This window comes from Pteropus medius, unplaced genomic scaffold, assembly GCF_902729225.1.
Source record: "Pteropus medius unplaced genomic scaffold, Ma_sr-lr_union100, whole genome shotgun sequence".
Taxonomy (NCBI): domain Eukaryota; kingdom Metazoa; phylum Chordata; class Mammalia; order Chiroptera; family Pteropodidae; genus Pteropus; species Pteropus medius.
The window spans coordinates 42109501-42128070 of record NW_024344378.1 but is presented as its reverse complement, the minus strand read 5'-3'; the positions used below and the strand labels follow the sequence as shown (position 1 = coordinate 42128070).

The 18570-nt window shown below is 32.1% G+C and overlaps 2 protein-coding genes and 1 pseudogene across 2 annotated transcripts in view; 1 reads left to right on the top strand and 2 right to left on the bottom strand.

Moving 5' to 3' along the window:
- The window catches only part of CTNNA3 (catenin alpha 3), a 1416183-nt gene that overhangs the window by 523796 nt on the left and 873817 nt on the right, over positions 1-18570 (top strand). The gene's annotated exons all lie outside the window — the stretch shown is intronic.
- LRRTM3 (leucine rich repeat transmembrane neuronal 3) overlaps positions 1-18570 on the bottom strand; it is a 160450-nt gene that overhangs the window by 74010 nt on the left and 67870 nt on the right. The window lies entirely within an intron of this gene.
- Positions 13439-13556, bottom strand: LOC120610041 (uncharacterized; annotated as a pseudogene).

Sequence of the window (18570 nt, the reverse complement as noted above, 5' to 3'; positions counted from 1 at the left end):
AGAGAGAGAATGAGCACTTTCTTTCAGTTGCCATGACAGTGTATTAACCTGGATTTCTAACAGTAACTGTTCATTCTCAGCATGTTTCTGCGGTCCTTTTAAATTTTCCATCTTCTATATAGAAGTATTGTTCTATGTTTTTTCCAAAATTGTCTTCTCTTGCTCTAAACTATGAAATTTGATTTTTTTTTTCCTTCACCCCTTTGCCTTCAAATACAAACTACTTCAGGGGAAGTCCAAGATTCCTATCCGAGCATTGCTTTTTCTTCAGAAATACACATCATATTTCCAAATACCTAGGAAAGATTTATTAGCACCTTAAACTAATAGTCAAACTTGTTTGTTTTAATTGCAATGAATAAAAGTGTTTAGTTCTCTATCTTACCAGATCTCAGCCCCCAAGTCTGCTCTTTCCTTTCATTCATTCTTTCCAACTTTCAGTTCTTCACTCTTGTCTGCTTCTACCATGTTCCCCTTTATAATTTTCCCCTTCATTTGGATTGCCATTATCTTAATTCAGCAGCTCATTAACACTTGAAATTATTTATCACACACATTTTAACAATTCCAGAAATATTAAGAGGAAAACGTTAATATTTCGACTGTTTTTTTATGCATTCTTCCCCTTCTTTTCAGAATATATATATTTTTAATTGCCATCATAAAATAGATACTTTATTCTATTTTTATACATTTTAATCACTACATAGCTTTTATGAATATAATTTTAATAATTACATAAGAGCCCACCACATTTTTATTATATTTTTTGTTATATTATTTTTTGTTAGATATCTAGGATGTTTCTAATATCTAGGATGTTTCTATCATATACACTACTTCAGTGACTCTCTGTATAAATGATTTTATAAATTATTAGAAAACATTTTTGGTTAGAAATTTAAAAAATATTTTTAAAGTCACATGAAACTTTTTACATATTTTTATTCATTTCATGTGACTTTAAAAATGTATTCTTAAAATTTCTTTCCAAAAGTGTTGTTAAATAATTTATTTACTGATTATATACAAATATTTTAACTTTACTATCATTGTTTAAAATTTTGGTTTAGTAAAAGGGGTGAAAATGGTTCTGTGTTAAGAATATACCTCTGTTTAATAACTAACAAGGTTGAACACTTTTGTCCAGTGTTGTTTTGTCTACTTGAACTTTTTTTTGTGATCTTATAATTTTTGCCTATATTATTTCAATAGCCTAATGGGTTTTCCTCTTCCATCACATTTTCCTCCTGTTAACACACTGTCACAAAAACCAGGAGATCATGCTGCTACAAAAACAAAATGAGGAAAAGTTTTAATATCTGACTGTTAGTTATCGGATAAAGCTGGGCTCCTTTAGTTGGTATCTCAGACTTTCCATATTCAAGGTTTAAGCAGCTTTTAGCATTTTGTCCTATTATCCTCTAGGTATTCTGAGTGTCAGCCATACTGGCATACTCGTTATTTTTCTCTTACATCAATACTCACTATTTTCACCTGAAGCCAACCCCTCTGTTCAAATCCTGATCTAAAAAGCATCAACTATCTCTTCCATGAAGCTCACATCATCATTCCATTAGAATTAATCTCTTCTAAATGCTTTACTTAACCCCAAGTTTTGGTACTTAGTCCATTCGCCTCATGAAATAATTTTTGATGTCCAAATCTTAATTTTCCATTTCATTTTAAGTTCCTTGAAGTAAAGGATTGTGCTTTAGCAATCTTGGATTCTCCATGGTGCCCCAAACAGTGGGAAATATGTAACAAAATATAGTGAATATTTGTTGAATTGTTTAAATTCAACTAATTTTGGATTGTTTTGAACATTGTAGAGGGTAAAAATTCTTGAGCCTTGTAAGTGAACAGGGATGAACACCACTTAACCTTACAACTGTGAAGTTACACTATCCTCTTTGCCACTCACGCAGGAGAGAACACTTTAAGATAATAAGAGTGTATACGGGACACATTATTGGAAATGGTTACACATATAAAGAAGCCTTTGTCTTCTTAGCAATAAATTTAAACAAGAGTGTATATTTGAGCTCGTATTCTTCAAAAACTTTCAAAACATGCCCACGTGCACACACATATACACACACACGTACACACATGCACCAGCTTTTAAGTTGTTCACTTCATTTGCTAGAATGATATTTTTAAAGATTGGCCTAGATTGAGGTGGCCAGTCATTTAATTTTGTTGAACTACAATTATATAAAATACTCTCCACCCACTGCTTTTGATAGCATATTTTTTATCATCAGATGATTTGAGACTGAATTGCAAGAGAAGGTGACCTTGATAGAGTCTAAAGTACTATGCTTCTTGACACAGTGAGGTAAAGCAGTAGTATTAGTATTAACATAATTATGTTGTTAAATGCATCAAAAGTGAGATATTTAAAGCAAATTAAACAAGTGGCATTCTTATTTCATAAACTACATTTAATCTCTTGCATGGATGTTTTTATGATAGAGTTAAAGCAGTCAAAAAAATTAGGCATGAATGGAAGAGTAGCTGATACCTTCATGAACAGATACGTAGAATTTGAACTTAAAATGAGTAAGGAATACCAAAATTCAAAGGGGACAAACAAGGGGATGGCATTCATAGAGACAGTAAAGGATTAGCTGAAATTATTAGGACAATTTGAATTGAGAAAATTACATTACATGGGTGAAGTCTACTAGATAGGAGTCCTAACTTTGAGCCACAGCTCCATCAATGACTCACTGTGTGACCTGGAACAAATTACTTAACCTCCTTGCATTCTATGTTTCTTATTTATAAAATGGAGATAATTACATATGCTATAAAGTTGTGAGGATCAAATGGGAAAAGTTACATGACTATTTTTAAAAGTAAATTAACCAATATTTATTAGTTAGTATTGATATTATGTTGTAGAAACTTTATCATTCTACCATATTTTACCTTGATTTATTCATTTACTCACAAAATAGGCCCTGTGATTATTAGGTATGTGAAAGCGAATAGGACAGACTTAATTCCTGCTCTCTGGAAACTTTGATCTAGTTATGGTCAGTAGTTAACAAATACTGAAAATAAGAGATCTTCTTAACAGCTTCCATTTTAACGCACTTACCAGATTAGCTAATGTTTTCTATTCCCTTGCTAAACACATTGACTAACATTCATTGTATACTGAATACTTGGCTAGTAATAATAGCTAATATTTATATGTAGCACTGAACACATGTCAGGATCTGTTCTAAATGCTTTACATAAATTAACTCCTTAATAATTACAGCGAGATCTCAACATAGATACTATTAACATTCCAATTTTACAGATGAGACAACTGAGGCACAGAGTGGTTAAGTGACTTGTCCATGGTTAACACAACTAGTAGGTAGTAGATTAGGATTTACAACTAGGCAGTCTAACTCCACAGCCCATGCTCCTAATCACTATGGAACAATATTATCAGGTCTGTCTATTCCTGGTTTCACCAGCTGAGTTGAAAGTTTATTTAGAGGTCAGTTGTATTTGCTCCCAAACATCTTTATACCAGTTTACTAGTTTTTGTTATATAATATTAATTTAATTAAATATCATGTAAAATAGTGAACTAGGAGTATAAAATACAAATGTGATTTTTTTTCATGTTTGTGAAGTAAATTGAATACTTTGGTAAGACTTAATTGAGGAGAATTTCTTTAAAAAAGCTGCCAAGCCAGAAAAGAGTAAAAACTAAAAGAGTAGATATATATTATAAAAATATACATATTTACTATAGTTGGCCTCATGTGTTACTATACTTAAACATAAAAGAAAGTAGAAAATGTAAAAAAAAATATTTCTAATGATTAAACCATGACTATAATAAAAAGCCTTGGGCCTACATCAAACAATTGGCCGATGAGTGAATATTTGTATATTTTAAGGTAAAATACATGTATTTAAAGCATATGCATATACACAGAAATAATTTTTTGTGATGTCTGATTTAACCAACATTTTTGGTTAACCTATCAATTGTCCTACAAGAAAGAAATTTTTCCAAAACATATCCAAAGGTTAAAACTATGGTGGGTAAAGCTATATGAGTCTCTATTGCATCAAGTGGGTGAATCATGGTATATTCCACTGAGGCCAAAACATGGATCACAGTGCATGTCTATAGAAGATGGGTCATGAATCCCAGTATAGTCTACAGAAGATAGATTGTATATCCCTATATGGTACACAGGGGACTGTTCACAGCTCATAGAGTAGATTTATTTTTGTGTCATGTGATCAACGCCTTTTTAGGGCATCATTATATAGTGGAAAAGAATCTTGGACTCTTACAAATAAGTGGAAGGATAAACCTTGCTCATGAATTAAAAGGATTACTGTTTTAAAATGTTCTATTACTTAATATACAGATTCAATGCAATCTCTATTAAAATGCCAATGGCATTTTTCTCAGAATTAGAACAACTAAACCTAAAATAGCCAAAGAAATCTTGAGAAAGAGCAAAGTGTGAGATATTATGCTCTCTAATAGCAAACTATACTACAAAACTAGATTAATCAGAAGAATATGGTACTGGCATAAAAACAGATATATAGCTCAATGGAATAAAATAGAGAGCCCAGAAATAAATTTTCATTTATAAGGTCAATTAAGCTAGAACAAGGGAGGCAAGGATATACAATGGGGTAAAGACGGTCTCTTCAATAAGTGGTGTTAGGAAAACTGGACATATACATGCAAAAAAGTGAAACTGGATTACTTTCTTACACTTTATACAAAAATAAACTCAAAATGGGTTAAATACTTAACTGTTAGATCTGAAACTATGAGACTCCTAGAATAAAATATAGGCAATAAACTTTTTGGTGTTACTCTTAGCAATATCTTTTTGGATATATCTCCTCAAGCAAGAGAAACAAAAGAAAAAATAAACAAATGAGACTATATTATACTAAAAAGCTTTTGCACAGCAAAGGAAACCATCAACAAAACTAAAAAACAACCTAATGAATGGGAGAAGATATTCTCAAATGATGCATCCAATGAGGGGTTAGTTTCCAAACATATATAAAAAACTCATACAACTTAATACCCTCCCCAAAAACAAAAACAAAAAAACAAAAATAAAAACAAAATAACAACAACAAAAAAACACCCCAAACAATCCAAATAAAAATTTGGGCAGGGGATCTGAATAGACATTTCTCCAAAGAGGACATACAGATCACCAACAGATATATGAAAAGATGTTCAACATCACTAATCATCAGGAAATACAAATTAAAACTATAATGAGATATCATCTCACACCTATCAGAATGGCTATCATCAATAAATCAACAAATAACAAGTGCCGGCAAAGGATGTGGAGAAAAGGGAAACACTTGTACACTGTTGTTCATAGTAAATTAGTGTGACCATTATGGAAAACAGTGTGAAGTTTCTTCAGAAAATTAAAAAAGAGCTGTCATAGGCTCCAGCAATTCCACTTCTGGGTATTTATCTGAATAAAACAAAAATACTAACTCTAAAAGATATATGCACCCCTATGTTCATTGCAGCATTATTAGAACTAGCCAAAATATGGAAGCAACCTAGATTTCTATCAATAGATGAATGAATAAAGACATGTATATACACATACATTTGTATATATATACGCACGCATACATACACATATATACAATGGCATATTATCCAACAGTAAAAAAGATGAAATTTTGCCATTTGTGACAAGATGGTTGGACCTAGAAGGCATTATGCTAAGTGAAATGTCAGAGAAAGACAAATAATTTCACTTACATGTGGAATCTAAAAACAAACAAAACAAAATGGAAACAGACCCATAGTTATAGAGAACAAGCTGATGGTTACTGGAAGGGTTGGGGGAACAGGAATCAAAAAGGAGAAAAAAAAAGAATCTTGGATTCTAAAATAGTTTACTTCTATGTCTCCATAACCTTGGTGATTAATCTAATCTCTTCAGCCTACTTTTTTTATTTCAAGTTGGCGATATAAATAATGTTAGAGCCAACCTAGTCAGTTCTCAGTGAGTATTACTTAAATGAATTTGAAAATACTTTGGAAATTGCAAAGTATTAATTGCATGTTTTTATACTATATTGTTCATTCAGTTATGATAGCACCTTACATTGTACAATGATTACTGATAAATCTGTGAACTCCATGAGTACAGATGTTGGCTTATTAATTTTTATATGGACATCTGCACCTAACTGTCTAAGTCCTTCTAGTATATAGAAGGTACTCGTTGATATATTTTTGCATGTGAACTGACTAGACATTCCTTATATTTAACCAGGAATTTTGATGGTAAGATGATATATGGAATATAAAATATTAATATACTTTCAGCTTTAGATGTTATAGAAGCATTTTTCTTCTATTCATTCCCTCATAGTCCATATCAAAGAAGGCAAAGAGAGAGAAAAATATTCGAGGAAGCAAGCAAACTTCTACAACATTAGTGATACAAATTATGAAGTTCATATGTTAAATATTGTAACCCTGCCTAGATATCAAGCCTACAGAGAGAGGATGCTGGTTGCCTCAGATCTCAACAATATGTCATTCCCTGAAAGTCTTTGGGAGTCTTCGATTAAAGAGAGCTTGGTTTCTGGGGAGGATAAATAGAGACACCTGCCACTCTGGAATGGTAGGGGAGGGAAGCCTCAGAGGAACATTCTGCCAACCACATCATTCTATTCTCTACCACTTGGTCTCTAAGTCTAGGAAGCCTGCCAGAAGACAAGGTGGAGGAAGTAGGTGGCATACAGCTATAGAGAAGAACTGCTGTGATCCATGCTGACTCTCTAAATGAAAAAACCTGGGGAGGGAAGTACAGTCAGTGTTAAGGAAATAAAAGATTTGGAAAGAAGATATTTGAGTCTATAAGCTGAAATAGTGGCTGCCAACTTTCCAGCTATTTTCCCGCCATTTCATTCCCCTTCCCATTATCTAACCTCATTCAAAGATGAGTAGTGATCAGAAAGGGACAAATGGATAAGTCTCTGCATAAAAGTTGCCATTTTCTCTTTCATATAAGGAGAAGATAACAAGCAAAATAGCTATGAAAAGCATATATCACAAGAAACATATGTTTCATAAAAAAGAGTTTAGAGAGAGAAAGATGGGAATAGAGCTATCAGAGTTCAGGAAAAAAATGAAAATGGATTTGAAAAATAAAATATACAAATAGAATAAATGACTGAAAACAAAGTCAAAGACATAGATACTATGAAAAATGATACAAAAATGTATACAAACAATATGCAGTTTTTATAATAACAAAAGATATGGAAGATGGAAAAGAGAGACAACTTAGGCATAATTGGTGTTTCTGAGAAAAGAGAAAAGAGATTCAATAAAAAATGCAAAAATATAAAGTGGAAAACTATTAACAAATATTTGAATCTTCAAATTGAAAGACCATACTATGTCCTAGGAAAAATTAGATAGAATAATGAATACCAAGAGATATTTTAGTACTGTTTTCTTGAACAATTATAAAAAAGACTCAATTATATGAACATCTAAGGCAAAAAAAGCAAACTACATATAAGCAAGACAATAGATTGGCCTCCAATTTTCACACAATGTCAGAAGCCAGAGAAGCAGCTTCTACACAGTTCTCAGGGAAGAGAAGTGTAACTCATTTTATTTTCAGTTAAATATAATGTAAACAGAAAGATATTTTAAAGCAGGCAATGGCCTGGACAGTATACGGACCTGGAGCCCTTCTTTAAATGCACACACACACACACACATGTACATGCACACACACACACAAATGATTTGATATCGATAGCTCAAAAATGGAGAAACTGATCATTGAAAAGTCGTTGAGCATCCAGTCTGTCTAATGATGGATCAAAAATAGCAACTTTAGGAATTATAGTCATAGAATAGAATAGAAGAGACTATTATAAACTGATAATATAAACATTTTAATGGCAATGATTAGGGGTAAGAGAAGGCAATATTCGAAGAAGTACCAGTGAACTAATTTCCTTTTATCCATAATATAGAGTTAATAGCTACTACCTAATATTGACATACATAATTTAAAACAATCCAAACTCCTAAAGTTTTTCAATATTTTTCTCAACTTTGGAGTACTTTTTATAAAAGAAAATATTATACTTTGTGTTAAGAAACATTGACCTGAATTTTAGTAATTTCCCTAGTTTTTACTTCAATATTTTTAGTTAAATTCAAGAAGAAAATACCACTTAAATAATAAAATGTCACATATAATTTGATTACTTTTTTTAAAAATTAAGATTTATGTATGTATACATCTCTCTGATCCATCTTTCTATCTTAATAGATATTTAGATGTGTTTGAAATGATGTTCACTTGGTATCGGAGATGGTTATTTCTTTCTGATAAATGGGATTTGGATTACCTAAGACGAAATTCTTTCTATGAACTTTTCTATATTAAAGTTTTTATAAAGAACATATATCATCTTAATAAAACAATGAAGTCATAATTTTTAAAAATCACAGCATTGCTATCATCTCTTGCTAGAAATTTCTATTACAGTAAATCTCTAGCAAATATATTTTAAATTTTGGAATTGTTCTATAAAATATAAAGTTTATAAGAACAGTAAAGTTTAAAAAAAATTTTTAATCTAAAAATCAATTTTCTTTAGGAGAGTATATTTTACGAAAGCAACGATTACAAGCAGACACTATCTGGGGTTCCTACATAAAGATATTTCTCAATTTGAATAGCCCATCACCTCACCAGTTACACAGTTGAAAAGTATGCAGTAGCTTCTTAAAGCTTCAAATAGACACTAAGGTTCTCTTCAACAGAACAGCATGACGTAAAGTACAATTTTTGTGTAAACCTATTACCACTCCTTCATCAATTTTGTGGGAAATATATATAAGCCTGGTGTGGTTATAAATTTAAGAAAAGTGCTAGTAATCTGTGAAGAACCTAGATATGCACGGTACAGAATATTAGGAAGTAAATCCTTTTTCTAGTGAAATGTGTAGTGTACAATGGTGAGGGACTTTTGCATTCAACCAAAATACAGATTGATCATTTTCAGTCTTTGCTTTAAAGGAAAAAGAGTGTTTTTTCACATGCCCCTCTTTCTCTATCCTTAATCATTTGTTTTTAAAGTTGGAGCTGCTGGTGTTTGCCAGATGAGCATTCTAAGGGACTTCTAGTTTAGTGGGTTCTTAGACCCCTTGGCTCCGATTGCCTTTCTACAACCATAGGAGCACACTTAAAGGTGTGAAGAGTGAGCTCGTATCCTCCCTGAATTTACAATTATTAACTGTAGAATACATGCAAATCAGCCATTACATTTGGAAAGAACTATCTCAGGGTATCATATCATTTCAGTCACTTTCAACCTCTTTAAAGGAAGAACTAGTTTTCTGTATTATATCTGCAGCTATAGCACTGAGCCATTTTACCTACCTATAATCACAGAACCTTCCTCAAAATTAACTATGCTGTGTTAATATTTTTAGTAATTTTATGTTAATAAAAGGAAATGATCATTACTCATGGCTATCAAATAATATAACTCTTTGTGTCTGTAGGAACGAATATGCAGTACAGTATTTTCTGAGGTCATGGGGCAGTTCAGGTTAAAGTGTTTTAAGGTGACTTTTGCTCAGCAAGCAAATGGACTTTGAAGTGTGCTGCATGTCTAAGGATGGTACCTCTTTAAATAGTCTGTTTTCCTATTGGGAATTATAATGGTGATTAATTAAAGCATTATACACTTTTTTGTTTTAACAATTTCTAATAAAGAAAAACATATGTAAATGAAATATTTTAAAAATACCATTGAAATCAACAGGGCAAATGTTACAGATATAAAACTTTAATTCAGAATGGTAGAAAAAGTTATTAAACTAGAGGGGACAACCTAATGCAGTATAAAAGACACTGGCTACAGGTAACAGATCCAAATTTCAGTAGGGCTTCTCCACCTACTAATATTTGACTTTTTTTTTTCACCTAACCTCTCTGACTTAATTTAATTTCATCTAGAAAATGAGGGACTATGTCCTTTCTATCTATTTAATATACACTATTTATAAAATAATAATACACAATGACAATATCATTTAATGAATATTACTTAATAGCCATTGCAATGCATAAGGACTGATAAGGCATTTTGCCTGGAAAATAAGGGAAAAGTGTTATTTTCATGATGAAATATATGATTGAAAGCAGTATATTTTTGCCGCTAATTAATACTGGCTTTATATTCATGGGTCTATAAAATTTTCCATCTAAAAAATACATTATATTACACTCTAGTTATATTTTCTGGGATCATTTGGAATGAAATTTAACAAACACTTGCCAGAAATCTTGATTGTTTTGTAGAACAGTACATCCAAGACCAATATGAAGGTGGAAATCACTCAAACACCTAAGTTATTATATTTGTCCAAGTAAGAGGACAATCAATAAAAAGCAAATACACAGTGGATAGGGGATGCTGGGTATAAATTGTCATGATTTTTATCTTCCTAGGGTTTCTGGAGACAAGTTTGATACATGTTGTGCTGTATGCTGTTCTAGCAAGTAGATTTTATATTTTCTAAGATGACAAACAGAGATAATGTTTTTGAAATAAAACTGTGGAGAAAATAAAGACTGTGACATCTGAAGGTTTTCATTATTCTAACATGATAAATGTGAAAATTTACAATTTCCTCTCAATTGTGAGCTATAATAATTTAGACTATATCAAATAAGTTTTAAATGGAAAATCAACATGAAGGGAAAAAGAGAGAAGATATTTTAAAGAGGACTGACCCTTAGGTGTGGATGTTGGGGATCTGCAGTGTGATGTTACTACTGATTTCAATTCCCCACCTGTAAAATAAGTAGATTGGAATAGATGATCCTTTTCAGCTCTGAAGTTCTGTGACCTTGTGATATTCTTCATACTTTGTGACACAGGAAATTCATTGCTGACTGAAAGGTTTTCTCTATTTGTTGGAGGCAGTACAGAACACTGGACAGTGTATAAGAATATAGATTTTAGTCAGAGCTGTGTTTTGAATCATATTTAGTGCTCTTGTGAATTTTGGCAAGTTGCTGTAACTTCTTTAAGCTTCTGTTTCTTCATATATCAAATGTAGAAAGCAATGCCTATTTAATAGAGTTCTTGGAATGATAAAGGAGAAATGTTATTCAAAACTAGGTATGAGCACTTCTGGGGATCCATAGTGGGTTTCAGGGATAAGTGATTAAGAGCCCATACTCTGGAGCCAGATGGCCTGGGAATGAATCTTAATTCTGCCACTTGTTACCTGCAGGCTGTTGGGCAAGTTCTTTCTTCAAGTTCTGGTTCAATTTTGTTTTCTATAGGTGTAGGTGATGATAATACCTATCTCTTAGGGTTGTTATAGGAAGAAATGAATTCACAAATGTAAAGTGCTTAGAAAAGTGCCTGGCACATATAAGCACTCTACATATTTGCATCATCATCATCATCATCATCATCATTAAACAAAGCCCAGGATGAATTTAGTGTATCATTTTTAAGTCTTAATTCTACTAAAAGTTGTAGGAAAAATACTAGTTTTATTAGAACCAACATGTATGTATTATGGAATAGAATGTAAAGGTTCTCTAAGTATCAGTAAAGCCCACTGCAGCACTGTAAAACACTTTCTGGCATCCTGAATGCTCTCCACAGTTTAATTCTTATTATTAGTATTAGCAATAGTGTATTGTTTGTAACCTCCCGAATAATTTGTTATTAAAAACACATTAGCCTAGCTCTGCAGTACAAGGAATAAGAGATCACACAGGCAAGATGAAGCAGAAAAGCATTGCACAATCAAACATGAACCTAATCTCACATTCTTCTTGTCACTCCAAACCTATGCTATATCACACAGATTTCACTCTGAATATAACTTTGGTCGCATGAAATGCTAGATTGACATCTCTGATGAACAGAGTTTTAATTTCAATTTAATAATATTTCATTTTTATAGATTTATATTGTAAATTCTTATTATAGTTGTTCAAGATCCATGGTAAATATCTTTTGAAAATGTTAATTCAATTATAGGTTCAAAGAGCAATGAATGATGTTAGCTGTAAAGGGGTATAATTCAATAAATATTTATTTGGCATATACAAATGTGTCAAACACTGCTAAATGCTGGGTGTACAAAGATGGATAAGTTATAATCCTTTCTGTTGAGGAGTTTTCAGCATTTGGAGTATGGCAAATGCTGTTGGTTGGATGAATCAATAGCTTTTCCTAACCTTCTTCTCTTTTGCATGCCAATACTACCATGTTGAAAAATCCCTAGCAGCTACTGAGATATGAATAGAAATTTTCTGTAGGTGATAGTGGTGGAAGGGATGGTAGGAATACTTATGTTTTCCTATTAAGAGAGGAACATTGTAGCTAATGCTCTCCTTCCTTTACTTTTTGCCTTGAGCACAGATTTATTGCCTGTAGGGCAGCAGCCATCTTGGCACTATGAGGTGATAAGCCAAAAATAACTGGAAAGATATTAGGCCCCATATCATCTAGTCAGCAATCCAACACCAGATCCAACTATGTCCTGACTTTATTTTCTTTGTAAGACAAATAATAAACATTTAAAAAAATTTAAAGCATTGTTGGATTTCTGTTATTGTATTCAAAGACAATCCTAACCAATGTGAAAGGAGACATACTTGCCTATATATAATTATGAGACAACATGTTAGTTGCTATAGCTATAATAACTTTTTAAAAGAGTGTAGTGGTTTAGTAATTGCACAGGCACGACTGACAGTATACTTGAGCCTATGGTGAGGAACTAACAAGCAAAAAATAATTTTAAGACAGTTATTTTGAAGAAATACAGGGAAAGCAGATTTTGACCAAGCAGATTTTGACCATCTAACATTTAAAGATATTTATTTTTAAATATTTCACTGCCAAATTTTAAAATATGATAGTGGTTGTTGTCCTGATGGCATAATAATTATTCATGAGATTAAATTATTTTAAACTTTTAATTCATAAACTTTGCAATACATAATTCTAAATATTCTAAGCCAAATAATTTATAGTTCTACTTTAGTGGGTAAAGAGTGACATTATAAGATAATAGAAAACATCTGTGGGATTTGCCCCAGAAAAAGATAGCTAAGCTAGTGGAAATAAAGTTGAATAGATTGCAGAGTATATGAACATAAAATTATACTTTTCAAGATGTAGAGGAGTATAAGCACAATAGAACAATTAGGTAAAAAAATTTGTTTCTACCTTTAGCAAGTTTATTAACAATTGGATAAGACTTCAGAAGGCTATATATATATTTTTTTAATTTATTTTTTTTATTTTTTAGGCAAGGCAACCCTTGGTTGACCTCACAGATTGCAAGGAACTTGTCAGCTAACAATTCCTTATTTTTTATTTTTTATACATATAGCACCTGGTCTTCCTAGGTGTCTTCCATCCAAGTACTAACCAGGCCTGACCCTACTTAGCTTCTGAGATCAGATGGGATCGGGCTTGTTCAGGGTAGCATGGCCATAGATCAGAAGGATATTTTTAAAAGCAAAACCTCAAACATGCCTATAAAGCAACATACTATGAAATACCAATCAGTGTAGAGTAAACTGAATAAATAAAATTAAATAAAATGATACAGAGGAGAGAACATAGCTTCAGAGTCAGGCAGAAGTAAATTCAAATCCTGGCTCTGCCACTTCCTGCCTTTGTGACCTTGTGGCTTCACTTCCATGTGCTTTGATTTCCCTGTATAGATAGATATATGAGTGCTTACCTTGCAGGATGGCTGCAAAATTGTATATAAAGTACCTGATGCTGCACTGTTAAACAGGTGGGAGCTAATTATTATGATAATGAAATAATGAAAGATGCTGAATATTTTAGAGATAAATGATCAACAAAAAATAATGGAGTAAAATAAGCAAATAGTCAAAAGCATTACTTTTGCTTTTGCTTGGTACATTTATAGATTGATAACTTTTTGGTACCACACAATGACTTTTTTCTGATCCATCATATACATTCCCCCCTACTCCCACCTTACTTATTTATTCCTTTTTTCAGCAATAATACTTGGTAGCTGCTAGGTGTACAAAATTCTCTCCAATGTGGAACCTTCAGCCTATGGGATGTGAGAGACAATGAACAGGTAAAGAAAGAAGTAATTTCAAATTGAAAATGAAATGAAGGCTGAAATGGAGAATATCTGGCCGGGGGAAGCAATTTGGATGGAAGGGTCTATTTATATCGAGCACTTTTTCTTTTCTTCATAGGAGAGTAGTAAAGACATATGAAAACTAATAAGGAGCAAAATTTTGATTGTAATCATTTTTTATTGAACAACATAATTGTCTGGCTTTGAGAATCATCCTCTTAAATAAAATTGAAAAACAAAAAGCAACATGTCAAGAAACTACTTTTAATATATTATCCAGAAAAAATATTAGTGTATCTTGCCACTAGAAAAAAAATTAATAAAAAAGAAAAAGGATATCAATGAGTTTGTAGGAAAAACACCAAAACCATTTTATTTACTATTTTTTGTTTTTTTGATGATCGGTAAAACTACTTTGAGGCTTTAGCTAGTAAATAGTATCTAATGCAATCTTCTCAACTTTGTCCATTCCTTTGGGGTGATACAGCCTAACGACAGAATCTATTCCTAAAATATTGCATTTTACTAGAGATATTTCCCCTGTAGCTGGAAGTGTAAAGGTGTTTCTCCTTTGGCTTTGTAAGACCGAACAAAATTTTATTACTGTTTAGGCAAAGAATCAGAAACAAGAAACTGCATTTCCTAGCATTTCCTATCTTTATGTATTTTATAAAGATAAGAGGTTGCAAATAATTGACATTATGGAAATTTAATAGGCATTCATCAGTGACTATACTAGTCTTTTTCAAAACTGTTATTTTGTCAGACTAAGGATTTCAACCACCTACCAATGCTGTCAATTATCTTTACTTACTGCAAGATTAGATCTGCAGTCAGTCTTCCGTTAGAATGGATCGAGATTGCAGGCAACAATGAGGGTTTCCACTGGAAAAAAAGTGACTACAAATATTTTGTGTTTCAAAAATTCCGTGATCAGCATTTCTGAGAGCAGAAACATATGGGAATAAAAAACTGACAAAGATGAAGTGTCAGACACCATGCAGGGGGCTGTCTTATGTGCTACTATTCTAACAGGGAAGCAAGATGTGTCAGAAATATCCTGGAAAGACAGGTTTTGACACAGTTTCCAACTTCAGTCTAAAGACTCCTGAGTTTCCTCACCTTTTCTTATCCTCATCATTACCATTTTATCCTTTGATTCACATGAATATCAATCAATAGGCGGTTTATGTCTCTTTTGTTCTGTTCCTACTCTGTTTAAAGATAGGAAGAAAGCATGTAAATGGTGGCTTGCACAGACAGATTCAAACTGTTAGTTTTCTAAGATAAGTAGACTTTCAAAGCAAAAGTCTTTCTTTTAAATCTTCTTGAATAAGTCAAAACTCAAAACTTCCCCTCAGTTAAAAGGTCCAGTTAATCAAGTATTATTGGTCATTAATCAAAAAAAAAAAAAAAAAAAAAGGTTGAGACACAACCAGGAAACGGCTGGGAGTTTATTGGCAGGTGACCACTTTTTTTTTTTCATCAGATGATTAAATTCATTTCTGTTAGATGAAAAAAAGTGGTTTTATTAAATGTACTTACAAATTACCCTTACTCAATATTTGTAATAGTTGCCTCAGAATATTAGTTCTTTTATCATAGAAATTCTAGAACAAATACAATATTGACATATGCAATTAGAAACATGTGCAAGGTGCAATCTCACAACTTTGGTGTCTGAAATTTCCATTTTATTCTGCACTTTGGCTTTTGCATTGCAAATGTGTGTTAAAATCAACCATCCTTGGATAGAGGTAACACACAAATTTGTTACAAAAAATTAACCCCTCGATTTGTATATTTATTTTTCCAGTTAGCTAGCCAGCATCTAACTAATCTTTTTAGAGCTAGGACCTTAGCAGTTAAAATCTATATGAGAGCAAGGAAGTGCCTAATATTTGCCACTGGTTATCAGATATGTTAATAGAGTTTATTTTTAAAATGATATGAATAGTTTCCATAGTTAAATAAATTTGTACTTGTATGAGTTAAATACAGATAAAATATTTCTTTACTGCAGGACTCCTAAGAGCCTTTGATATGCTAATAGATTTGAGGAATCCTTAGGGTTGGGGATATAGTATACAGTTTCCCAGAATTATTGGCTCTTGGATCCTACTCGCTCACACACTCTCTCTCTCTTTCTCTCTCTCTCTCTTTTGATCAATGTATCACAAGACTGGTGTTCTTTGGTATATACTTTGGGAATACTGGTATGAGGCTTAAGGACTTTATGTAGCATTCAAAGCTCTCTTTATGACAGGAGTAGTTGAAGATCATTTGGTGTAAGGATTAAAGAAGACACCAAAGAAAGAAGGGGATGGTGATAATGGACAGTAAAGCATGAACATTAATTATGTTTATTTCTCAGTATTAGCTCAGATTAGTCATAGGCACAAGCATTGTGGCTGAATAATTGAGGCAGTATGTTTCTTCAAGTGCCCCAGTGTGATGAAGTCAACTGTGGCAGGAGCCACAGAGTATTTGTATGGAGAGGGGCATTGTAATTACGGTGTCATTGTTTGAGAATTACAACTAAAAGACTGCACTGTATTGGTAGCCTATGCATAGAATCATGACATTACAAACAGTATCATAATTATCATGCAAGGAATACTGCATTTGATTATATTTTATTCAGCATCCACAAGTCTCAAGTATATATTTTCAAGAAAGAAAACTTGAGCCTTGTAATATTTAGCAGAATAATGATTTTAAGTTTTTATCCAAAGTTTTATTCTTGTTCTACTTAGTTTATTTTAAAAATAGTTTTTATTTGCATGTAGGCATCTGTAGTCAGATACATGATAAATAAAAATGAAGTATATTCATTTATTTTACCAAACAATTATGCATGAAATACGGTTATGACTGTGGAATTTTGAAAAAATTTTTTCTACATGGTATCTTAGTACCATGTTAGCCTGTTTTATAGAAATGAGTTTTACAAGTAAATAGGTATCTTAAAATAAATGGCCCGCACTGAGCCGGCCATTAGAGCCATTAAACACAACACTGAGATAATTTACCTTTGTCCATTTTGTCAAAGTCATAGTAATATTAGACTGTCATAAATAAAGACTTTCCAAGTAGTTATTTTTTGTTCTGCTCCTCAACTGTAGATACCATACATAGATACCATTGAAATAGCTCTTATCTATGACTTGAATTTAGATTCACCCTTGTAGAAAGCGTTATTTTTTTAAATAGTTGAATTATTTCAGCTAAGCATTAAAAACATTTCTTACTTTCTCAAAAAAACCTTTCTATCAACATAGAATGTAAACGGTGATCTTAGATGACTACTTGTACTACTCTGAGAGTTGGTAATTATTTGAAGTTATTTGTTTACCAGGCCCTTTGGCAAAAGCTAGGGAAGTTTGAAATATAAGTAGAATATTACAGATGATAAAGGATTATTATTTTTGCAAAAGCTACCTATTTAACTGTGTTAAAGAGATGTGAGGAAAATTCAAAAAGGAAGTATTAATCAATTGACTCTGTTTTAAGCTGTCAGAGAGTTTAAAGAACATCTAATTCAAACTTCTCATATTTTAGATGAAGAAACTGAGCTCCTAAGAGATGACATGCCTTGAGTATGGTCACTCAACTACGTAGTGACCACCTCAGAACCTAAATCTTCAACTCCAAGACTAGAGCCCATTTCTGCATCCACTGTTTCCTCAGTTTTCATTTCTCAGACACAGTGAAGCCCTGATTGAAAGAAAAATGCCTGGTTATAGAAAATGTAGCTATAGGAATGGGCAAGTTTCCTAAGAATCTCAGGTATGGTGACAAAGGTAAACGTAAAGAAAAGGAAGAAATATAGGCAGTGGACATGGGAGATTTCATTTTTATGGAATCTTTATTTTTCACGTGCTTTAAAATAATATGTTTTTGTGTCCTAGATGTGTTCCTCCCAGACTACACGTAAATCACATTTTGTAAATCAAATTATATATACAACTGGGATCCACTATCAATAAAAGTACTTGGTAACCATAAAAGGATTCTTTTTGAATATTGAACATTAATATATTTATAATGCTAGATAATTATTATATATTAGAGAGTTTTTTCTTCTGAGACTATGTCACTTCAAGCTGGTGAAAAAGTTTAGATCCCTATAAAGTTTTCCCATAACTCTTTTTTGTTCTCATTCTCTTATACTCAATTTTCTTTCTTTTCATCCCTGTCTCTAATTTCTACTTCAACTTCTTTTAAATTTTTTCAATAGATATAAATGAATTTTTTTGTTTTTTAAAGAAATGTAGGTTTTTTTTTGAGAAAGAAATGTAGCTTTTTTTTGAGGTATAATTGACAAAATTGTATTTAAAGTGTACGACGTGATGCTATGCCCTTCTTTTGATTTGAGATAAATT